Here is a 26,400-nt window from a genome sequence, read left to right as displayed (position 1 = left end):
CACGTGTTTCGCTAAGTAGCATGTTGGTGATTCGGAGGCGCTTACTATCGGTCTCAGAGAAACATTAACCTTGTGGATCTTAGGTAATCCATATAGCCTCGGTTGAACAGCTGCCGTCCGCAGAATACGCTTTTGGACGTTTGGAACAGGAAACGTCCTTGTAAGCTTCCATGTCGTTTGCTATTCACCAAGGTACCGCTAACAGGGTGCCTTGAGCTGGTGATTAAGATCATCCCTGCCGACATCTGCAAGTTCTTTGAGGTTTATCTCACTGGAAGCTATTTCGTGTGGAAGGGGGACTGCTATGATCAGGTAGATGGTGTAGCAATGGGAAGCCCACTAAATCCGGACAATTTCTTCATGGAACACTTTGAGAAGAGAGCTATCGAGATCTCATTAATCGATAGCCTTTTGAATTTTCGTCATAGCTTAAAAGTGTGTCTTCGACCGAGTTATTACCTCATTTTAATCTTTTTGTTTTAGTTACATGTAGCATCGCTTTGGACCCAAAAACTCTTAGACGGCTTATGTTCGGTTTTTTCCTGCCAGTGTTCCTCTGGAGTCTATCATTAGCTAGTGCGGCTGCTGTTGATCGTTTAGTAAACTATACTACAGGTTTTATTGCTTCTCCCCAAAATTCTTTAAGTATATTTAAAATGGGTAACATGCTTTTTGCTTTTTCGATTATTGTGGGGTTCATCTTTTGTGCAATTTTTTTTTGCCCGAAAATGATGTTGAATACCTGAAATTCATGATAAGTTACTTAATTCTGCAGTCATGTATTGTTTTCTATTATCTGTTTGGATAATTTTAATTTTTCTATTAGTTTGATTTTCTACTGGTATTTTAAAATATTTAAATGCTTGTGTTAGTTGATGTTAGTTAAGCTCTATAAACCTAAGGAAATATTTTGCTCCTAATATTGCAGTCTCCAATAGCCCACATAGGTCAGAATGAATTAAGTCCAATATTCCTGTAGCGTGCGTGATGCTAACAGATAAAGATGCCAAGCTCCAGCCTGTTTGCGAGAGGAGCTGGATGATGATGTGACTATAGTCTATTTGCGAGCCAATAGTCAAAAGAAGATGAGTCTATTTTCGAGTCTAATTTATTCAATATGTTTATACAATATTTAAACCAATATTATTTACATGGATTAAATGCAAAATGTTTATCAAGCAATTTGGTCCGAGTTCGATGGTTCACCTAGTTTTGGTCAATTGACAGCGGCGATAGAAATCTTGAGTCGTTTGCATACCTGTGCATGTACCGTATGTCTGTGAATTATATACATTTGGGGATGTTCCCACATGACCCCCTCCCTAGCGATAAACGATATTGGTCATCCTGCTGTGAAGTATTTCGGGAAGCGCATTCGACGTCCTCTGCGGGTTGTTTTTGTTGATTGCCGGACGTCGTTATTGGTGATTGCAGGTACAGAAGAGGATTGTGGATGTTGTCCATCTGACATGAAGTATGCTGGTTTAAGTCAGTGAATAGATAGAGTTTTATATTTGTTGGGTAACTGAATGGTGAACGTGTGGTCGTTCCTGCGGATTACTTTGAAAGGGCCATCGTAAGAGAATTGTAGAGAGTTTTTAGGACCATCATGTCTAATTACGACGTACTCTGCTGTTTGGAGGTCTTTGTAGATGAATGTCTTCTTTTCCCCATCTCGTGTTCCGGATATAGGCTGTAACAGTTGGAAATGTTGGCGAAGCTGTTGTACGTAGGTTGATGGACTGCTATTGGTCTGTGAGCATGAATTGTTGAAATGTTTGACTGGCGTTGCGTGAGCCGACATTCATAAACGGAAATTCGAATAATCCAAATGGAGTTAATATTGCCATCTTTCTGTCTGTAACCGGGACTTAGTTATATGCTCAAATCAGGTCAATTATGGAGAATATTATTTTATTTGATAATACATGCGTAAACTCTCCAATGTCTCGAATAGCCTATTTAGCGGGAATGGTTCTTGCGTTGCGTGAGCGCAGGGTCGCCATTCATTGTCTTTGCGAAGCCCAGGGACTGGAGGAAGGGCGAGGGATGCTCACTTGTACCAGTGTCTCTTTTGGCTGCTGTAAATCGGTCCGAAGCTAGACGTCGTGGCCTGCAAGCTACGAGAGGACCAGTTGTTGTGTTAATGTAATGTCTCTTTGTTTGCTTGGGGTAGTGACGGAAATTGCTTAAGTAGGTCTTCGTATTTGGATATGGCGGATTTGTTATCCGTGATGATTGTTATTGAGGGTTAGTTGCAACCAGTCACTTTGTCAGGGGTGGTGAGCTGATCCATCAGACGTTGGTTTCTTACATCTACGAGCAATTGATAGTGGGCTAAGAAATCGGTGCCTGTTATTGGTTTGTAGGCATCTACAATTATAAATTGTTATGTGAAATTTCTACGTAGGCTTAAGTTTAGGTAGCCGTAGGTCAGAATGATGGTATTATTTGCTGATTGCAGCGTGAATGGTAATTTTTGACGTGGCCCGGGTATTAGAGACTTGGAATATATGCAAATATCAGCACCTTTGTCGACATTATTTGCTGATTGTAGCGTGAATGGTGATTTTTGACGTGGCCCGGGTATTAGAGATTTGGAATATACGCAGATATCAGCACCTTTGTCGACCAGAAATTGTGGGCGTGGGGGCGGATATCACTCGTCGCTGCTAATTATCTCCGTTGAGATTTTTAGACCGCATTGAACATGTAGGAGCGCAGTTGAGAGCTTTGTCTTTGAATCTCCGGTGATAACAACACCGACCGTTTGTCCTATTGTGACTGTTTGCGCGGCATACTTAGGAAAAATTACGCGAATGCGACCGTGATGTCTTGACATTTGTCGTCTTATGTCGTTGAGGTCTGTTTTGAGGTAGTTGACCATCTCTATAGCATTGCACTGGCTATAGTGTGTCCGTGGATCAAGTCAATGATGCTGTCGGCCATTTCTGCAACGTCATCCAGGATGTGGGTTGGGAGGCGAACGGATCATATGGTTGATAGCTGTCGGTGATAGCGGTACCGCCTAAATTACGAAGATGGCGCAGGAACTGAGAGTATTTGCGGTCATTGAGTGCTTCTTTGTCGAGTAGTTGCGTGGTGTCTTCCTCTTGTGTAACACCAAGTCTTTAAATGAACTCCACTTTAATTGTGCTGTATGATTCTTTGTCCGAAGGGCTGACGATGATGTCACGTACTTCTGCAACATATCGGGGATCAAGGTTAGTAAGTACAGAACCAAATTTGGTAGCTTCCGGAGTGATCGTAGAGGCATCAAAACTGCGATCTGCCATGCAGAACCATAACTCCAGTTCGGAAAGGACGAAGGGTGATAGTTTGACTGCCAAGCGGGCCACAGATGCTGGAGCTGTGCCAGTTGCTATGCTTATACGGCTTGGGTTACCCTTGTGTTAACGTAGTGATGTAGATGACGACGATCTCCCCGGTACGACGCCCAGAAGTAATTTGTGGTCCATAGGACTGTGCTGTAGTTTATTTCTCCATCAGAAGGCGCAATTGTTTGTCGGGGTCACCAATGTAGCCTGCGTGACGCTAACAGCTCCAGTCTATTTGCGAGATTGGAGGTGGATGATGATGTAACTATAGTCTATTTGCAAGGCCAATAGTTAGAAAAAGATAAGTCTATTTCCGAGACTGATTTATTCAATATATTTAGACAGTATTTATACTAATATTATTTACATGGATTTAATGCTAAATGTTTATCAAGCAGTTTGGTCCGAGTTAGATGGTTGATCTAGTTTTGGTCAATCGACAGCTACGATAGAAATGCTGAGTCGCTTGCATACATGTGCATGTACCGTATGTCTACGAATTATATACTGCACAGTGTTCCTACATTCCAATTGGTATCCTTTTGCTGGGTTAAAATGGGAGTCGAGTTTGTGTATGTTCATCACTAGCATACTTCACTTGATATGTTTGTCTGGTCTTCTTTTGTTTGATCTGATTTATAAATACAAAAATTTGTATTATATGCTATGTAAAGAAATAAAGTTGTATACTCACGTTAAGACGTATTTCGAAATAAGGTAATTATCTTAAATCTCTCACCCTCTAATCGAGTTGCGGATGTGGGGGATGTCAAAGGGAAGTCTATGAAGTCGGGAAAAAATGATTTTAGCCGTCAGTCGTCCCTTATTAAAAAAATATACAGGTGTAGTGAAACGAAGGAATTATGATAATTTTACGGTTATATTTAAGAACCACGAGGAAGTGTTTTCGATGCGGCAGTCTTTTGTTGAAGGCCCCGGAATCCTTTTATAATAATCATCCCATTTTATTATTATATTACGTTACTCATGACTGGTTCACGCAAGTTGATAATTCCAGATTGATAAAGCCATACATAGGTAATAATCGGACGATGTTTACCAGTTTGTCACGTACGGGTGACCGAAAGAAGTTTACTAATAAAAGGGCCCTCATAAGAAAATGAAACTGTCGCTGATATGATGAATAAATATACTTTTCTTGGTAGCTTATACATGGTTGAAAAATAAAAATTCATTATATGTATACCTTATTATATGTATTAACATAACAAAACGAATCCGTAGCCAAAGCAATGTCGTATGTAGAAATGTTTCTAAATACATCTCCAAGTATACGCCTAATCAAAGACATTTGCTCTAACCATCTGAGTCATGGTAGCGATAACAACCTAAAGTTGTGTCACAAACACCTCGGCGTTCTTAGAACTAATAAAGTAATATAAAATATTTTAAAATTCTCCCGCCTGAGGATCATTTTGTATTACAATAATGGGACTAACCACTTATTAATAGTTTAACAAAAGGAACAAACTTAGATCTAAACGCCATATCGCTGGGGCTTCATGGACACACGACCACAACAAGTAATAACGGGTGTTCTGGTTTCTTTAACCACTTCCGAATTCTCGATCATCTGTTTCACTATTTTTTGATGGAGGGTGTACCAGCTCTACTTGCAGATCAGTCCCATTTTTCGTAATAATCTTCTTTAGCGAAGTTTCCATGTAATCTAGGGGATAGAGACGTTGAAAAGGTATCAGCAGTCGGTCCCTGGCCATGCCACTTTGACCAGCGGTATCTTTGTTGTCTTTCCCCAGTAAAATCTCGATTACGCGGCCGATTGGCTTTTCTATACGTTTATCCGTGTCGTTTTCTAACAGAACAATTTCTCCTAATTCCACGTCATGTGGATGTGGATGTGTCAATATTCGATCCGAAACCGTTTGCATATGTGGTATCGTAACTTCTGTTTATACACAATGACAATCTACCTATATTGTCGCAATACTGTATTCAACCCGTTCAGATAAAAACATTGAGGGAGTGAGCGGCGCCAGTTCTCTAGGATCGTTTGATATGTAAGTGAAAGGTCGTTAATATATGATTATTTCGCGGTCGCAAATGATGGTAAGTAGGTCTTCATAGTTTAAACACACAGTTCCTTAAGAATCCCAATCAAGCGCTCCCAGTATCCTCCTTAGCAAGGCGCATTAGAAGGGTTGAATTTCCACTTGCGTAACTGATCTTTGGTTGATGACGTTCCACTGTAATTGTGATAAGGCGTTTTGTGCCCTTCCAAAGTTGGTGCCATTATCATTGTAAATCGTCTTACCCTGACCTCCTATGAACCTGCGTAAAACATGAGTAAAGCATGAGCCGATAATAAACTAATCGTAAGTGAATTACACGATATACCGCGGGGAGATTCTACTTCAAACAAGCTGCTACTGTCTATATCGCAAACGGCACATCTTACGATCACAGTTCTAACGGTGTGCCTGTCCTTAAAATTCAATATTTTACTTTTTGTATTAATGTGAGGATTTCTTGACGAAGACTTGTTTCCAAACTTGGGATTTTCAGGCACATTCGATGGTCATCAGAAATTGTCACATAAGGATTGTCGGGTAAATAGGGATATAATAAAACGTATTGTTTGATTTTACAGGATAAGTTTCTAATAGATTTATTCTAATGTTCTGTACAAGTGGTATAATTAATTTTATTAAAATTCTACTTCAATAAAGGTATGTTAAATATTTGAATTTGATAATATTTGTAGATATTTGTATATTGTTAAAAGTATTGTAGCACCTTCGTTTGGACAAATCTGATACAGTTGTTCTTTTAATTGTTAATTATTAAAATAAATAATACATTCCTGTCATACATAATTACTTTTATTGAATTTCAAAATTAAATAATTACAATAAACAATAACCTCATTCAATTAAGATTACTTTAAAATCCACTTAAAATACTAACTTTAGACTAAATGTTTGTTTGGAGAGCCCAAAGCAGGGCGTGTCGTGTGAGTCTAAAAGTTCGTAGTGTACCTATATTGCTACACATTCGCAATATTACCTTAACTGTCAAATGCAGCGTTGGAGTTCATTTCAAACTGAAAATTACACATTATATTAATTCTACTCATAATGAAAAGATATATTTTTCTGAAACCTGTAGGGGTTTTATAGAAAGACCGTTTATTTCTTGTTAACGGCGTATGAGCCAGTTCTTTTAGATCCTTTGGGTGATATGATGATAACACAAGAATTTAAGAAAATCTCTTGAATTTTAACGTTTTGTAACAGAAATATTAGACTTGGACTTAACAGAGATGAAAATGTTTGTTTATTATTACAACGCTTATTAGCACAAGGTAATACCTTTCAGGAAATATTCATAATATTACACTTTCAGAATAATGAAAAAAATAAATTTAAAACTTATGCCGATAAAAAATTAATTTTATTTTATTTAAAAAATAAGTTACTTTTTAATAATACACAAATGTGTTTTCATCAAGGAAAATCTTTTACCTGAGTTTAATTCCTCTACAGTCCCTTAACAAAACAATCTCAAATATTCTTTGCGCAAAAGAGCCTCTTTGCTGCCAGATAAATCAAGTAGATATTATTTTGAAAATTTTAAAAGAGAATGAATTTCGTCTATATACATGTGGTAACAGAAATAAAGTAGTATAAAATGGATACCTAAGGAATTTTAAAAGTTTGTTTTGTGTTAAAATAACTATTTAGCGTACCTACTATACGGTTAGAGATTAGGGTAGAAGTTAAGTACGTCGGTGTGATGGTTACCAGATATTAGTAGTCTAGTGGAATGAGGGAAATGGCTGAAGAGTATCTTATAATGTTAATGTTAATTTTTTTTAAACAATTAAATGTTTAAACCTCTATAACTCCGTTAAAAATTGTCCACATGCGTTACTTTTTGCATCAAAATTTGCAGCAGCCTAAACGGAACAAATTCGTATTTTACATTTTTTTTGTATCTATTAACGGTGTTTAGTGCTAATAATTATCTATATTTTTTACAATGATTTTTATTCAAAAACGTTTCCATTTAGTTTGATCTAGGGTTATTATTTACTTTATTTACATTTCAAATTTCTTTGTTCACTTCAACTTCAAACATTTCTTCAAACATTTTAAGTCATGAATTCCTTTGCTTTATTATTTGGTTTTACAATATCTTGTGAATAATATCATTGTCATACAGACAAAATGTACGTGATGAATTCAATAATTCCTGGTAGCATAAATGAGGTTTTTCTGTCACTAATATGTGGCTCATTGTTAGCTCTTTCATACTTGTTTTCAGAACTTTTCTGTATCTGGTTGAACTCAACACCCTCTCGTATATGACGGAAATTCCTATATTTATCCACCACCATAATATCTTTCATTTAGACTCCACCCCCTTTGTTAGTTTTAAGTAAATTTAATATTGTTAGTATGTAAGAAACCTTCTCATTAAACACATTGAATCAATTTCGCTACTAGTTTTATTTAAAACATTCTAGTAGAATGGGAGTTCAAAAACGCAACTTCCGAGTGATCTCCGGATAATTTTTTATCTCACGACTGCACAAACGGTAATGAGATAATTGTTTAATTGGTTAAAAAAACATGAAATAATGGTTAAGAAAAAAAAATTTTCCATGAAGAGTTAATTTAACCGAGTAAGATAAGTTACGAATCGATTAAATTATCAATTTTACAATTTTAATAATGATTTTGAATTTTTTAAAAATTTTCGCGAATTTTGAGGCCACTGCCATTGGGCGCGCAGAACTTTTGTTCTATGAGAGATACGAAAATAAGTCATCAATACTTTTTTTTTCGAAATGGCTTTGTGAAGAACTTTTATTGAAACATTTTTCCGTATCTTTCATATTTCGCGAGATAATCGAATTTGCAATTGTTTTTGCGGATTTTCTTTCCCCCTATGTCGGGCAAATAATTTTCATTTACATATTCGTGTTCCTCACGAAATTTCTGATAAAATGACCCGTGTTCTCCATTATAAGGTACTCTTCTGCCATTTCCTTCATTTGACTGGAGAGTGCACCCACTTTTGTTAAGGTTTATGAATACTTTTTACTTTTAGCTAGACATAGTAAGAAGAAAATGGTTGTTTTAACATTAGTCTTCAATTTAATAAGCTTATTTATACTTATACTCGTACTGTTTTCATGATCATGGTGAGTTTGAGTTTGGAAGAAAAATTTGAAATAAGGATACTAGAGAAATATGTAATTTTTTGCTAAAAACTTTAAATTAGTCCATTTACAATCCGAATCTACTTTTTCCATCAATTAACAATGAATTTAATTTTTATATTTATAACTATTGTTCGGTCCTTGTTAATTGTATATAGTCATTGTGTATAGTCATTGTATATATTTTTGTAATATTAAGAAGACGTGCTTTAAGTTAAGTTTTATATTTATATTAGTTTACGATAGTTGTTAGTTTGTACAAATTTTTATTATCACTTTGAAGATATTTATTCATAGGCACGCCTGGGAATTTCTTTGAACTGGACATCAACAAACAGGGATGGTTCGCAAATGTACAATTACCTACTTTCACAAACTTTTGCAATCACCCGCTGTGTCGGCATCTTCTAATTCAAATTCAATATTTTTCAGAACCGAATGGGCGTTACCATCTCTGTTTGTCGAAGGGCGTACCTACCCCTCTATATGTATATATTAATTGTACCAATTCATGAACCAGAGGACAAGTATTTCAACCTTAGCACCAAGAACTCGTAACTTGAACATTTCAGTGACCATTTTTTGCAACTTGTATTTTTTCTGTACTTGTTTTAATTAAAACATAGCTCACGGCGTTGATGTGTTTATTTTGAAACACCAACACCGAAACATTGGTCCTTCGAGCCGGATTTAGTGACGCGAACTTATTTTGAACTGTACTTTGCATTAACGGAACTTTGTATTTACGAACTTGAACATTTTCAGTGACTGTGTTAGTGCGAATTTGAACCATTTCTTTGTGACTGTTTCGGAAATTTTGTGAACATTACTGTGACTACTATTGTACATTTTTGAGGATTACTTTCCAACAACTCAGGATACCATCAAGTACGAAAACGAGACCCTGAACTTCATTCAACCAAGGACTAAGGTGGAGTTACTACGAGAACCTCAGCTTCACGATCTTCAGTGACCCGAACCTGTGACCTGTACGAGACCCTTATTCAACAACCAAACCCGTAAGTTTTTGAACAAGTTGTAGATTTGCGTAACATTTGGTAATTATGGCCGATCTCGAACAATTAATCTTCGAACGTGGACGAATTAAGGCTAGCTTGACTCGTTTCAAATCATTCCTGGACACCTGTGACCTAGAAACCGAAATATGCAATATTCAGGCGCGTTTAGAAATAGCAGAACCATTGTACAGAAAATTCGAAGACATCCAATCAAGGATTGAAGAAGCTGCAGAAACCGAGGAACAATTGCAAACCCAAGATTGTGAACGGACTAATTTCGAGACAACATACTTCAAGCTGATTGGTACTGCACGTGAAGCAATTAAGAAGTCGTTGCAGAAGGAACGTCGCGAACGCGAAGAACACAGAACCATTGCGTCTAATTCATCTACCACACCAATTGGAGAACCAAAAATGCCAATTAAATTGCCTACCATTTCGCTACCAACTTTCGACGGCTCATATGATAAGTGGTTACAATTTCGTGACACTTTTGAATCGCTTATCCACAACTGCGAATCGTTATCGAACATCGAAAGGTTCCATTATTTAAGTTCAGCACTCAAGGGCGATGCTGCACGTGTTATTCAGTCGTTAGGGGTTTCCGAAACAAATTATACCTTAGCGTGGCAATGTCTTAAGGATAGATACGAAGATCCACGAGCGTTAATCCACCATCACACCAAGGGACTTTTTGAACTGCCGACTATTACTAAGGAATCCCACATCTCTCTCAGACAATTGTTAGACGATATGAATAACAATTTGTTAGCATTAAAGGCATTAGGTGAACCTACTGACTCTTGGTCTACACTTGTCATCTATATTATTACAAGCAAGTTGGATGCTTCGACAAAACGTGAATGGGAACGGCAAAGGGTTAAGTTGGTTGGTAAACCTACGTTAAGAGACTTTGTTAACGTACTGGAAAACCATTGTAAATATCTTGAAATGACTACAACAGAAAGGCCAATTTATTCTGGTAAGGGTCATTGTACGAACGATAAGAGACCATTTAATTATAGAAAAACAGAACAAGTGACATCTCATGTTGTAACCAACACAATCAGCTGTTTATTTTGTAAAAAACCTCATCCTTTGTACTACTGTGAAGGATTCAAGAAACTTACTCCCGCAGGAAGAGTCGAAGAAGTACAAAAGATGCGACTATGTTTCAACTGTTTAAATCCAGGGCATAGGAACAAATCATGTAACTACGGGCATTGTAAAAAATGCCAGCGAAAACACCACACTCTACTTCATCAGGACAACAGCAATCAAACTCAAACAAGCAACAGTAACAAGGAACCAACACCAGTGACTCCCTCAACATCTACAGCACCCTCGATAACAATGATAGCTCAATCAACGCACTCAAACACTTCGCATGTGCTCTTATCAACAGCGATCGTATTAATCCAGGACAAGCAAGGAAAACCACATGAATGCAGGGCTTTGCTTGACTCTGGATCTCAATCCAACTTTATCACTAAGGATTTATGGACTCGCCTGAAACTACCATGCACACAAGCGACAACTGTAGTCTCTGGAATTCAAAATGCAACTCGAAACGTTGACTACAAGACGGAAGTAAAGATGCACACCAAAACAAGTGGTTTTACAAGGACAATGACCTGTTTGATAATGCCACGGATCACCAGCTACACTCCGAACGTAGCATTCAGTGTGGATCAATTCAAATTACCCCCTGGAATCACGCTAGCTGATCCTGAATTTTCCCTTTCGCGACCGATCGACTTGCTAATTGGAGCTGGATTGTTTTGGGACCTTCTATGCTTCGGACAAATACGAACACATCCAGACCAACCTATATTACAGAAGACGCAACTTGGTTGGATTCTAGGCGGTACAGTAACTTCAAATAAGGGTACCGACAGCTGTCTTACGTCGTGTCATTTAAGTACAGAACAATTAGCCACTAGTGACAATCTTTTACATCAGGCGGAAGGTATTTGTAAATCAGAAGAATGTGACGCAACTACAAACAGCACGCGACTTATCCCTCAAGAATTATGCAATGCTAACTTTTGGTGGAACGGACCGTCATGGTTGTCAAGGGATTCGGAAAGGTTGCCATCACCGCTTGATAATCAAGACGCAGCAATTCCAGAAGAACGACAAGGAACATACTCACATTTAGTTCACAGTAGCTTCAATTTCGACATTCTCGAGCAAAACTCATCTGCCAATAAATTGTTTAGAGCCATTACATGGTGCTTTCAATTTATCAAAAATTATAGGACCACAAAGGCAGAATGTAATTATGCTCTACTATCTCTTAATGAACGTAACCTTGCACGAATTGTACTCTTAAGGTTAGCACAATGTAAGGATTTTCAAAGGGTGGTCAATGAACTTACAAGGGGTAAATGTACTGTGAAAACAAGTAACATTCGTGGACTCAACCCAGTTTTAGATAGACATGGTCTCCTTAGGGTGGGCGGTAGGCTTCAGAATGCCTCAAGGACCAGAAGTAAGCTTACACCGAAGGCATATGTTTGTACTTTCGTATGTTTCATAGCGAGTATCGTTATGCACATTGAATTGACTGTCAATTTAAGCATCGAAGCATTTCTGAACTGTTTGAGACATTTTATTTCTAGAAGAGGAATGTGTAGGTATATTTATTCAGATAACGGTACTAATTTCATAGGAGCACGCAATGAATTACGGGAACTCGGGACTTTATTCGCTAATGAAGGTCGTAATGGGCAAATAGCGAATTATTTGGCAGAACACCAGATCAACTGGCACTTGATTCCCCCTTCAGCACCACACTTTGGAGGACTATGGGAAGGTGCCGTTAAATCAGTAAAAGGTCACTTACGACGAGTCATAGGAGACACTAGGTTAACTTATGAAGAACTATACACCGTGTTAACGCAAATCGAAGCTTGTTTGAATTCCCGCCCATTGTCTCCCCTATCAGATGATCCTAATGACCTTATCCCCTTAACCCCAGGTCACTTTCTTGTCGGGCAACCATTAACTAGTTTTGCAGAGCCGAACCTCGAGGATATCAAACCAACAAGACTGAACCGGTACCAGCAGCTGGTCCAGATGCTGCAACATTTCTGGAAACGATGGAAGTCAGAATATCTGCACCAGCTACAACAACGTAGTAAATGGACTTCGTCTACAAATCCTAAATTGAACCCGGGAACCATGGTTGTGATTCAGGATGACAACTTGCCGCCCATGCGATGGCGTATGGGACGCATCTTAGAGCTTCACCCAGGTCAGGACAACGTAACGAGGGTTGTGACTGTCAGGACTTCCGAAGGAATCATTAAACGGCCGGTTAAAAAGATATGCATTTTACCGATCGAAGAAAAAACCGACGAGCGGATTCCTTATCAGCAACAACAGACAGTGACAGTAAGTGAACCCTAATTGTGTAGTGATAGTGTTAAACGATTTCGACAGATAATTGTGAACCTCTGTACAGTGTAGTGATGTGAAAAACAATGGTGTTATGTAAAGATAGAACTTATGTTTAGTTATTAGTGTGTATTTATAGAGACATGAACATAGTATCATATAAGGACCTTTAATTTACGTTTGGAAAAAATTGTATTTTTTCGGTGGGCGGAATGTTCGGTCCTTGTTAATTGTATATAATCATTGTGTATAGTCATTGTATATATTTTTGTAATATTTAGAAGACGTGCTGTAAGTTAAGTTTTATATTTATATTAGTTTACGATAGTTGTTAGTTTGTACAAATTTTTATTATCACTTTGAAGATATTTATTCATAGGCACGCCTGGGAATTTCTTTGAACTGGACATCAACAAACAGGGATGGTTCGCAAATGTACAATTACCTACTTTCACAAACTTTTGCAATCACCCGCTGTGTCGGCATCTTCTAATTCAAATTCAATATTTTTCAGAACCGAATGGGCGTTACCATCTCTGTTTGTCGAAGGGCGTACCTACCCCTCTATATGTATATATTAATTGTACCAATTCATGAAAGAGAGGACAAGTATTTCAACCTTAGCACCAAGAACTCGTAACTTGAACATTTCAGTGACCATTTTTTGCAACTTGTATTTTTTCTGTACTTGTTTTAATTAAAACATAGCTCACGGCGTTGATGTGTTTATTTTGAAACACCAACACCGAAACAACTATTGAAGAAATACTGTTTGTAATAAAAAGTATAAAAACAGTAAAATTGTAGGATATGACGGACTTTCTGTTATTTTTCTTATAAACTGTACGAAAGCTATTTCGAATCCATTATTTTTTCTATTCAATCAATCAGGAAAATTAGGAAAGATTCCAAAAATCTATAAATGTACTAGTATAACTCCTGTATGTAAGACTGTTGATAAACAAGATATTAAAAATTATAGGCCTATATTTATTTTAGGTGGAATAATCAAAGAATTTGATTCTATTGCTAATAAATCATCTGAAATGTTGATGCAATTAATTATTAGAAATCAACATGGATTCATTAAGGGTAGATTTACAGTAAGTAATTTATTATTAGATTGTGTTAAAGCCTTCGACTCTGTAAACCATGTTGTGTTAATTTAAAACTTGTATAGATTTGATATAAAAGGTCGAACTGTAAAATGGATTTTGTCGTATTTAGGTAGCCGTGAATTGACTGTTAAAATAAAAGGTCACATTTCTGATCCTATATTTCTAATTCCGGAGTATCTTAAGGATCGAATATTGGTCGTCTTTTATTTATTTTATTTATAAATGATATCAGCTTTTTCAAATAATAACAAGGACACTTTTACGTATATTCGTTCACACAACGAATATAGTTTTTTAAAAGATAAAAATAGAATGAACTATTTTATTAATTCAAAGAATAAACAGAATAAACGGATTGCCTAATTAAATTTGAACTGTTAACATTCTCTCCTCAATGCGGATGATCCTTTTAATCTCAACATTCGCAGATCATTGACGCAGCGCTCATAGCTAACTTTTGACAACGGTTTGGTGAGAATATCCGCAACCATTTGTTGAGTTAGGACATGGCGTATATTTATAAGTTGCTTCTTGATTATACCTCTGATAAAGTGATATTTTACATCGATATGTTTTGTACTCAGCCTCGCTTGAAGATAATGAAACGATTGGTTTTTTTTTGAGACTTCCGTGTCACTGGACTTCCAGCAAGTATAAAAACATAACCGATGAAAGAATGTCGATCAGTAACATGTCTACCTCAATCAGCATCTGAGTGACTTATAACACGTTCTTCAGAACAACAGCATCTTAGGCCAAGGTCGAAAGTACTTGCTAAGTATCGTAAAACTCTTTGCTTTTATCCAATGCTCCTAGGTATCAGGTCTAGTTCCAATAGACAAAAACATAAGTGCACCAACTAGTTCCCTGTATGGAAAATATTGATCATACGTTACTAATGTACCAAGTGTTTAGAATTAACCTCAGCTGGAGTTGAAATAGGGTCATCTCTCGTAGCTTAGTGGTCAAAGCATTGGCGCGTAAAGCCAAAGAGCCCGGGTTCGATTCCCGGCGAGGGTGTGACAACAGCAACAATTTTTCCTCATTAATTTGAGGTAATGTGTAGTGGGTAAAAATTGAGAATATTTCATATTAATAAAATTTTTCTAAGCAAATGGTATATTAGCCTATCTGCTTTTTCAATTTTATTTTTTGTCTTTAGTCGAATACTTCACTCTTTTGAGAATTCGTTATAGCACATCTGAGAGGGATTCCTCCAGTTGGAGACTGTTTGACGAAAAGTTATCACAATTACTAGTGGCGTTGACAAATATAATTTTGTGCAGCTGGTTTAAGGTATTTCCTTTCAAATAAATTAACACCGTTTTTTGATACTAATTGAATAATTAAAAGGATCTGACCAATTTAGTTCCTTGCTAAAGGTACGATAAGTGGTGATTTGGTAGGTGCTGATATCAATTTGGAACTTCAAAATTCCATGGACAATGATATTGAACCCGGAAAACAATATCGATCCAATATAGATTATCCTTTTCCAAGGAGTTTAGAATTTTTGGACTCTCTTCAGTTAAAGAATTAGAAGGCATTCATGGAATGTCTCTTTGTCTCTTTTTTAAGCTTCTAATACCTTCAATGGTCAATGTTAGCAATTTTCATTTCTCTTTTTATATAATGTTTGATCGGTGATACTAGTAAAACTTTTAACGGCAAAAATGTATTTTGCATTTTACAAATAGAAAATACGTTTGAAGAATAATTTAAAAAAAAAAAAAAGATAGGCATTTTTATTTTGTTCTAGCTGACCCGGCAGACTTCGTACTGCCTCAATCGATAAATAAAAGACCTAAACTTTTGTATAAAATAAACTTGGTTGACAAATGTCAAATGTTATGGTTGCATTTAGAAATTTAATTTGTGACAGAACTTAAGATTTATCATTCAACATAAAAATAATCTGAAAGATAGTTAACAACTTTCATATTTATTCACCTTTTAAACCTTCTCTGGACTTCTACAAATAATTCAAGACCAAAATTAGCCAAATTGGTCCATCCGTTCTCGAGTTTTAGCGAGACTAACGAACAGCAATTCATTTTTATATATATAGATTGCATATTTTAAATGCAAGTATTTCAGATAAAAATCACATCTCTTGAATTCACATACATAGGAGGAACAGGAAGGTCAGTAATAGATTATGCTTAGAACTAAAAGTACAGACGAGGAAAGCAAAATAAAAAAAGGAGAAAATGTAAAAAACAGTTATAAAATGACAAAGAGCATTAGGGGAAAAAGGAAGAGCAAAAAAACTGGAACAAACTAAAATTTAAAATAAGTGTATTAGTTTAAAAAAAGAAAATTAAAATATGAGTAATTACAGCAAGAATGTCACGTAAACGAAATTGGAGCTAAAGAAAAAAAAGGAAAGAATACGTAGAAAAAGAATAAATGAGAATAGAATACTATGAATGTCAGAAAAAATACAAAAAGGTAATAGAAGAAAAGAAGAAGTAAGATATCGAAAAAGATTGGACAGAAGCAAGAAAGGATAAAACGGGAAAAAAGTTTTGGGAATAATTAATCGACAAGGAATGAGAAAATATTGTACAAGTAAAAATATAACGATGAAGGAATGGATGGAACATTTTGCCAAACAATGGAACAATGTTAGAAGAAGAAGGAAAAAACGAATAAATAAACGAAGCAAGAAAAAATGGGAATAGGTAAATAACGTTAGAAGTAGAAGAAACAATAGAAAAACTAAAGAAGACAAAATTAAAAACGAGGCATTGGGGACTGGAAATAAGTACTGAATTTCAAACAACTAAATCAGATATCAAATGGAGATGAAGAACATCCAGAAGAATTGGAAACAGAAAAAATAAAGCCAATTTACAAGAAAGACAGAAACAAAGCAGAAAATTACAGAGGAATAACACTCATAAAGTATAAGTTAGAAAATCTTCGCTGAAATACTTAGAAAAAGAATTGAGAAAGGATTAGAAGACGAAAAGGTCTAGGAGAAGTGGAGATGGAATACAGAATAGATAAAGGCACTATTGACGCAATCTACGTAATCAAAACAGAAGTTCCTCTTTTTTTGCGGATATGTAAATAATTAGGCATTTAAGCATACAGTTAAAGCTGCAAGGTATCGTCAAAATTATAGGAATGAATGCAGAATTTAATAGCTATTGTCGAAACTGCTCAAATGATTTCGTTGTAAATAAGTTTTCTCTCTTTGGTAAATAACTTTACAACTTCTAAAATACATATTGTAATTTAATAAAAATTGACATGTTATATAAAAAAAATGTATCACGTACAACAAAGTATTTAAGCTATTGCCACGCACCACATTGGAAGGGAAGTGTACCCAGTCCTTTAGAGCTGCTTGGGCCGATATGTCGAATTTTAAATGTAGTTTTATGGATTGCAGGTGTATATTCGCCGAATGAACTATAGTGCGAGTGAGGTTGTTTAATAAACAGTAATTGTGTGAGAATTTGTGTACACGATCCGATGAAGCGTTGGCTACTAATCGGCTATAAATATTTGAATTTCATTGGTGTTATAGATTTGGCGGCTGAAAGAAAGTTGGCAAAAACTTCAATGAATCAACTTCAAGTAAGGCTAAAAAATGCTCTAATTTCTGTTTGAGTTTTGGATATCGCAAATTTTTGAATCGCATTTATTTTGTTAGGGTTTGGTTAGATTCAGTTTGGTGTGATAATGTGAAAAAGAAATAATTTCTTCAAGTAATTTCAATTTTTCGGTATTTCATTTGTTAGTTAGTTAGTTCTTATACTAATACTAAAATATTATTTTCTCCTAGAATGTTTTTTTACAATGCGACAGTTAAATTGTGGTTTATAAAACGCTGTTATTTAAATAAAATATGATCATACGAAACAATTTATAAAGCTATTAAACATACAATTTACTACTTAATTGATATTTGCATCTGTACCTATATCATTTCTTCGGCTCACTTTTTCCGGTGGGCTTTCCTCAGACTTTTCGCCAAAAGTATATAATTAGACGAACTTACCTTAAGTAAAGTTTTATTATAATAAATTATATGAAGCGCTTTGTCCGAATAGATCACAATATGTGGTATACTCATTACTGCGCTAGATGGCACATATGTTAAAGTAAAGCTGAACCTGCTCTCATCCTGCCACGTACTGGTCTCTAACTTCGTTATTACTAAGTTACAGTTGTAACCTAAGTAGATTACGTGGGTAAATCGTTTTTCACATTTTACAACATAAATCGTTAGGATGGGAAGGAAGTGATCTATTCGAAAGTGGCGCTTCATATAATTAAAATAGTATTTCACTTAAAGTAAGGGTTCGTTTAATTACGTAATTATATTTCACCCCTCGTCCTCTAAATCACTATACGTATGTAGATGTTCAAAGCAATGCAAAAACTTTAATCAGATATAGCTACTATGAGCCGAAAAAATAGATGTGACTAGTTTACACTCCTTTGACGTCATCCTAATCCGTTGACTTATCGATTGACATGAAGCCGCTCTGTAAGGTTTCTTGTAGGTTATAAATAAACTACCAGTAGAAAAAAGCGCAGCGTTTGAGTTCCTTTTAGGTAGTGAAGTAACGTCGTTGGCATACAAATTTTGGGCTTCTCAGTAAACCTTGGCAACCTTAGTAGAGTAGGCTTCTAAATTTCAAACAAATCCTGAATTTTGATTTCAATGCCCTCTTTTGTCACGGAAATATTCTGAACCTTCATCAATGACAACGTTTGGGTTCTGTGGGCCGTTACCGAGGCTAAAAGAATTGCTAACTTGCCCATAAATCGCTCTAAACTTTCATTTTCATTAGAAACTTGGTTTGTGAAAAAATCTAAGACTATACTAGGATTCCAGGTGAAATAATATTTAGGTTTCGGCGACTTTGGGCGAAAAATCACTTAGGAATAGTTTAATTCTATGATTATTTTCTACACCAGGCCATAGCAATAAGGATAATGCTGAATATGACCAATGTATGGAGTACCAAAAAAACTCCTGAAGGTTCATAAGTTATTTTTTGCACACACAGAACTTCCACCACGGTTTCAATCCACTGTTGTACTATTTGAGAGGTGACTCTGCTAAAGATGAGGGGGAGATTTGAACAGCTTCCTCAGGGTGTCCCTGTCTCTTCAGGCCTTGTATGATATATGTTAGTATAGAGACCTGAAGAGGCAAGGATACCAGGTTTTTGCCTACCACCAAGGTCAGGTTTTAAAACATCGGATGTGGTTTCCTGTCAATAGAAAAAAATTCTCATGAGACTTAAAAATTATAGGCTGTTTTCTTAAAAAACCTTTTGAACCAGGGTTGCGTAGGTCAAAATAGCGTTACTAAAATACCCTCAGCACATCAGAAATAATTTTTCGCAAGTCAACAACGAAAATGGAAAACATAAAATTTTAGTCCCGCTCAATGTTATTTTATATTGTTTTTATTTAACAATAGGTTTTTTACTTAAGGATTTTTGGAACTCTTCAACGAAACAACTAAGGTTCTGTCAACTCTGTTTTCTATATCCCCTGTTAGATTAGGCATCACCCATCATATCTCCATGTTGTTAGGTTGCCTAACCCACATCCCCCTTTTTTTTGTTTTTAAAAATTCAGCTTCTGAGGCGGTTTAACTTTTCGACCCGAAGATGTACTTTTCTCTTTGTTCACAAAACCCTCTTCAGAATCTGATTCCTCAGAATTGTCCCCACTTGATTCTGTGTCCTTACTCGTCTCTGTATCACGTTCACTAGTTTCACTTTCTATATTTGAATAAACTTTTACATCCACATTCTTCTCTTCCTCCCTTTCCTGAGACAAAAATGAAGACTTTTCATTTCCTAAATTCTACTTTACCGTTCCACTGGGTTTTATGAATCTTCTATTCCGAATTAAAACGTTACCGTTCTTCATTTTTATCCCGTACGTTCTATCTCTAACTTTTTCTACTATGACCCCTGGGAACCATTGACCTTTAGGTTTTGTTTGTACGTATACTTGTGTGTTTACTTTTAAAGAATTTAAGTCTTTTGCGGTTTTATTGTAATAGTTTTTACACTTGTCGCGGTTTTGTCTTAAACATTCATTATAACTTTGATAATTTCCATTTATAGATCTTAGGTTCTCAGTGGACGTAGTTACAATAGTTCTTAAACTACGTGACAAAAGAATTTCTGCTGGACTATATTTATTATTAATTATTTCCATGTTACGATATAGTAGTAAGGCTAACATAAAATTTATGTTATCTGAAAGTGTCTTTTTGAGTATATTTTTAGCAGTTTGTATATTTCTTTCCGACATACCATTAGATTGGGCATTTGTGGGTGAAGTAACAACATGTTCAAACTCCCAATCGTTCGAGAATTTCACAAATTCTTTACAAGTAAATGGAGGTTTCCGTCTGATACTAACGTTATTGGTATACCATGTCTAGAGAATATACTTTTTAATTTCAAAATCACATTATAACTAGTTGTGTCGTTTCCTAATTTTTCAATTTTAATATACTTTGAATAATAATCGATTACAAGCAAGTATTTTTTCCGTTTATATTCCAACAAGTCACAGTCTAACTTGTTCCAGGGTAGTTCTGGAACGTAGTGATTAGTTAAAGATTCTGGTTGTTGTGACCTTGAGTATCGGAGACAAATTTTGCAACCTAGAATTTTATTTTTCACGTCTTTAGTCAAAGTGAGCCAGAATAACGATTCCTTTGCTAGAGACAAACATTTTTGAAAACTCATGTGATTGTAATGAATTTTTTCGAGCATTTCTGGTTGTAAACTTTTCGGGACAACCATTGCTCGCCCTTTAAAGATAATATCGTCTACTACGGTTAATTCACTTCTATACTGAATATATTTTTTAACATGTTTTTTAAATTTTTATTATCGTTTGGCCACCCTTCCAAAATTACTTGTTTCAATTTCTGTAATTCTGGATCATTTTTTGTGTGGACGCGTAATTCTTGCCACCTTTTTTGGGTAATGTTAATTTCTGATATTATCATGCATACATGTTCGGAAATATCATTACTTAATTGCAAATTGATTTTTTCGGGAATTACTAACTCCTAGCCAGGTTTGTATTTTAAGACAATATCGTATTTCTGTAATTGTAACATTATACGCTGTAGCCTAGCAGAGCATTTATTAAGCGGTTTTTTGAAAATGCTAATTAAAGGTAAATGATCAGTTTAAACGGTTATTAGTTTACTAAACACAAACTGATGGAATTTTTCCATTCCTACCACGATAGCTAAAAGTTCCTTTTCAATTTGTGCATAGCCGCACTGTGTTTCTATAAACGCTCTAGAAGCATATGCACAAGGCAAGTTATTTTGCAATAGTACTGCACCGCATCCAGTCTTTGAAGCAACAACTGAAGCTGTTGTTTCTAAATTTACGTCATAAAATTGTAGGATAGGTCGATTTGTTAATTCGTGGTTAATTTGTTCAAAAGCTGTCTCATGTTCTGGGCCCCATACAAAATCGTTTTGTTTCTTCAGTAGGTCACGAAGTACTACTGTTTTATTCGAAAAGTTTTTTATGAATATTCCTACATACGTTAGTACACCAAGCAATCGTTGAACGTCTTTTTTACTCCTAGGACGAGGCATTTCTTTTATGGCTCTTATTTTCTCTTCTTCGGGTTTAATGCCAAACTGAAAACCTTCAAAAGTCTCTCATCATGTTCTTCTTTGTTACGCCCCCAAATAAAAATGTCATCGATGTATATGTCGACCCCATCGACATCAAAGATCGACTTGAAACGCGACTGAAAGGCCTCCGGAGCTGATTTAATTCCATAAGGGAGTCTTAGGAATTTATACCGACCGAAGGGTGTACCGAATGTACATAAGTTGGAACTCTCCTCATCTAGCGGTATCTGGTAAAACCCCTGTGTAGCATCCAAAGTACTAAACACTTTTGCCCCCTTTAATTTATAAGTAATTTGATCTAATGTGGGAATTTTATAATACTCCCTTTTAATAATCTTATTTAAATCTTGCGGATCCAAACATCTCCTCAGTTTCCCGTTTGGTTTTTTGACTAAAACCAACGCATTAACCCAATCTGTCGGACCTAACACTTTTTTAATTATACCGGTTTTCTCTAACTCAGTAAGGCTTTCTTTAATGAATCTAGTAAAGGCAGTGCTACCTTCATAGTGGGGTGTACTATTGGTTTTGCATTTTTATCTATTATTATTTGGTAAGGTGAACCAAAACAACCAATACCATTAAACACATCTTTAAATTTCTCAATAATATTTGAGTATTCATTTTTTATTTTATTTAACCTATCAATTTTCATTATTAATTTTAAACTAATGCTCGTCTCTAAAATCGCTTCAGTTTTTGAATTAACAACGAAAAAATTCAACAAGTAAGTATTTCCATCCTTTATGCAGGGAACGTCGCACTTTCCCAGAACCTTTAATTTATCACCCGTATAAGAATTTAACATTGTGTTTGTTTTTCTGATTATGTTTTTAGATAATCCTAGTTAACTAAACACATTAAAAGATAAGACATTTGCCATAGCCCCTGTATCAATCTTAAAACTAACTATCTTTTCTGCTGTGTTTAATTCTGTACGCCACTGATTTCCTAAATTTATTTCTGCTACCGTTTCATTTGTACTCCCTACATAGAGAAACTCACCATTTGCATTTACTTTGCTTTCCAGAATTTCCATAACAAGGTCTTTCTGGGTTACTTGATTATTTTGATTGTTCTCTACCTTATTACGTGTATTTTTAAAACACACCGATGCAAAATGATTCAATTTGCCACAAAACTTACATGATTTACCAAAGCTGGGGCATTTATTTAAAGGGTGTTTTGACATACTACACTTATTGCAATTTACCACGTTGTTTTGTTTGTAGTTGGTCGATGTCACATTTCAATGATGAAGAACTTGTACCTTGTCCTTGGCTGATGATCTGGCTTTGGGCTTTCGCTGACTCAATCACTTGACAAAGATCAACTGCCTTGTCCAATTTTAGATCGTCTTCCTGACGAAGACTCTCTCTGATCGTTTGGTTTTTTATCCCATAGGTGATCATTGTTACTACCAAGCTATCTTCAAGTTCCCTTAATTGGCAACGTGTTGCTTTCTTTTTAAGTTCAATAATGAAATCTTTAGTACTTTGTTCTTCTTCTTGTCTAGATGTCAAGAACTTATACTTTTCATGGGCAATATTTTCCATCCCCAAAAAGTGTTCTTCAAACTTGTTTAGCAGCACTTGTAATTTATCTTTTTCTGCCTCTTCTATTTTAAACGTGGTATACACTCGAAATCCCTCATCTTCTATGTAATGTAATAACTGCGCACATTGGGTTTTTTCATCTTTTTTGGCTACCTCAGACGCCACTAGATAATTTTCAAAACGTGCTCGCCATAACTTCCAATTTTCTGCTACGTTCCCTCTGAACGATAACACTGAAATTCCTCGGCTGTCCCCCATTTTGTATTGGTAGTGATTCGTATTAAAATTATTTGTAATGACCGTAGCGCATACACCGATTGTAATTTATTCTGTTAATTTTGGTTACTTATTACTTCGAGTGATCTGATGACTGCGCCATGTTATTTTATATTGTTTTTATTTAACAATAGGTTTTTACTTAAGGATTTTTGGAATTCTTCAATGAAACAACTAAGGTTCTGTCAACTCTGTTTTCTATCTCCCCTGTTAGATTAGGCATCATCCATTATATCTCCATATCGTTAGGTTGCCTACCCCACACTCAAGAAATGGTAAAAGCTTCTATATTTTCAGAGTCGAGTTTACATTTACTATTATTTCTTGTCGCGAATAAATTAATGTCAGGAAAACGATAATGAAGCAAATTTTATCGAACGCTGTTGTTTTTAGTGTTAATCGATCCGTAACCAAATTATTCTAAAATTTAATATACGAAGCAAAAATCTATATGTTGCTCTTCTCGTAACATTGCCTGATCTTTCTAGGTAAGGTATGTAAATATGGGTATTTAACTCCTCCCATTCGATTAATATAAGCAATCGCTGGCATTGTCAATGTGTAAAAGTAGATAACAGTTACACGGACCTGTAGTCAAGAAAATTTAAATACATAACTGTTTTGCTTATCTCCAATGTCAACCCCCCACCCCAATCGTGAAGCTCCACTAAAAATTTTCATCACAAAACTCTGAAGATGCAGAGAATTGAAACTCAACACATGAGACTCCCATCACTCCTGGTTCTTTCTGACCGAATCCAGAATTGTCATTCTCTGATTATGTTACTCTTCTTCCGTAATGCTACGTACTTAGCAATCCCTAAAAGCCTAGCAAACCCCTTTATCTTACATTCCGACCTAACTTTACATTTGAGTAATAATTTCAAAATAGATGTTTGATTCTGCTGCGGAAATGACACCGTCATATGACCGCTGTCGTAAATAACCCCAAATAAAACACTTTCTCTGTCGGTACCATCTGACTTTTCTCATAATTTATTATAAATTCTATTCTTTCTAGCGACGTGCTTGTTTGAGATAGATTTTCCGAACTATTTATGACTTACCTATTATCGAAAAACCATCAAGTTAAACAACAGATAAAAAACTGTCAGCCCTTAATTTTGCTAAGAGAGGTAAATGGAGGAGTAAATTCAAAAAGTAGTGAACTAATTCCAAAAGGTAAACACCGATACAATTCGTCTTGAAATTTTAACCTAACAACATATTTTCTGTGTGACCTTATAGGTATCAAGTGGTATGCATCCTTCAGATCTATCACAGTCATGAAACAGTTAGCTGTAATTAAGTTGCATACCGACCTATGATCCTCCAGTTTAAAATGCTTTAAATAATTGTGCCATTAACAATGTATATCTCTATAACTGAATGGAAGATAAACAGTAGGGTATTAATTATAATTTTGTAAAATTCGCATACAGGTGGTAACAGCTTCTCTTATAAGCATACTAATACCAATAAGGCGGACCTTTTTCCTTTTTGTATTGGTTGCCGAGGAAAAATCTTCTAAAGACATTTCGCACTGGGCGGCGAAGGATAGCGTGGAATTTTTACTAACGAAAAAGCCGTCGTGTAATCCACTTTTTTGTTCTAGACATCACCGGTATTTGCGTGTACTTTGGCAATATATGAGGAAGTAGTTATTATTATTCTATTATGATTGCTGTGCAGCTAAAAAATTAATTAGAAACAACAAATAGTCTTGTATATGTTTATTGAATTGACTATATACAATGAATATAATTCGACAGAGTTCAGAATACGACTATTTTTAACTTAAAAGAGAAACTTATTAACTAAGGGTTGGCATGTTGGGGGGGGGGTGGAAATGTAGAAATGGCTTGTATAGTGTCGGTCGGTATTAATATTCATGGAAGGTCAGGATAGGAAAAGCGAATATTATTGGGACCCAGAACTAATTGTAAAGGCAAGCTGTTATAAATCCTCTTAAAAGAGAGGCATAGCAATTGTTTAAATTTACAGCATACAAAATAGACAAGGCAAATAAAACATGAATTCTGAATAGTTTTTGAATATGTACAGCGAAAAGAAAAATTGAAATAAAGTACTAAACACATAAAAAAAAAAGAAATGAATAAACTAACGCAAAATATATAGGTTCGTTAGGTTTAGAACATCACCGTTGGAGTCTGTTGTTGATGAAGATATTTTGAAGGATCCTGGAATAGAGTCAAAATGTCACCACCAGTAGCACTATGAGAATTTTTTATCTTTGATAGTCTCTTGATTATCGCTTGTTTCAACTTTCAATAAGTTAAGTTTTCCAAAAATGTCAGTAACTGATTGATTCCTATGGTTTCCGGCATCGGTTTCATAGCCGCAGCACAAGAATCGTCTTGTTTTAAGCTGTTGTGATCTGCTTGTACGTGCTTTTGTGTCTGGGAAAAGCTGTGCAGTCATCCCGGTAACTAGGTCAGTCTGGGTCTGATCCACCACAGTTGACGTGTTTGGCTTAGTCTTCTTGCATTCGTTTGTCCGCTGTTGCTGTGTATATTGGACGTGTCTAGGGGATATGCGACAGTTTCTTTGCTCATTCCCTATTCTAAGGAATCGGTGCCATTGTCGAATACTTCTCCATCTTAACTTGATGTGTCTTCTGGTCGTTAACCGGTGTAGGATATACTACTTTGTTGGAGTCGTTGATTGCTGTGTTGTTGGATTCGTATAAGAGTATAATAGTGCAAACTTGCAATACTTCGTCGAAAGGTCCGCTCCGGGTGATCGAACGAATTATATGTTAGCATCGAAATTTGCGGTGGAGGGGAGGCATAAATATCTGTCGCTAT

General features: G+C 35.7%; 1 protein-coding gene across 1 annotated transcript in view; it reads left to right on the top strand.

Moving 5' to 3' along the window:
- LOC112903893 overlaps positions 1-26,400 on the top strand; it is a 65,285-nt gene that overhangs the window by 6,233 nt on the left and 32,652 nt on the right. The window lies entirely within an intron of this gene.

Source organism: Agrilus planipennis, unplaced genomic scaffold (genome assembly GCF_000699045.2).
Source record: "Agrilus planipennis isolate EAB-ADULT unplaced genomic scaffold, Apla_2.0 scaffold198, whole genome shotgun sequence".
Taxonomy (NCBI): Eukaryota; Metazoa; Arthropoda; class Insecta; order Coleoptera; family Buprestidae; genus Agrilus; species Agrilus planipennis.
This window is presented reverse-complemented; position numbering and strand designations above follow the sequence as displayed.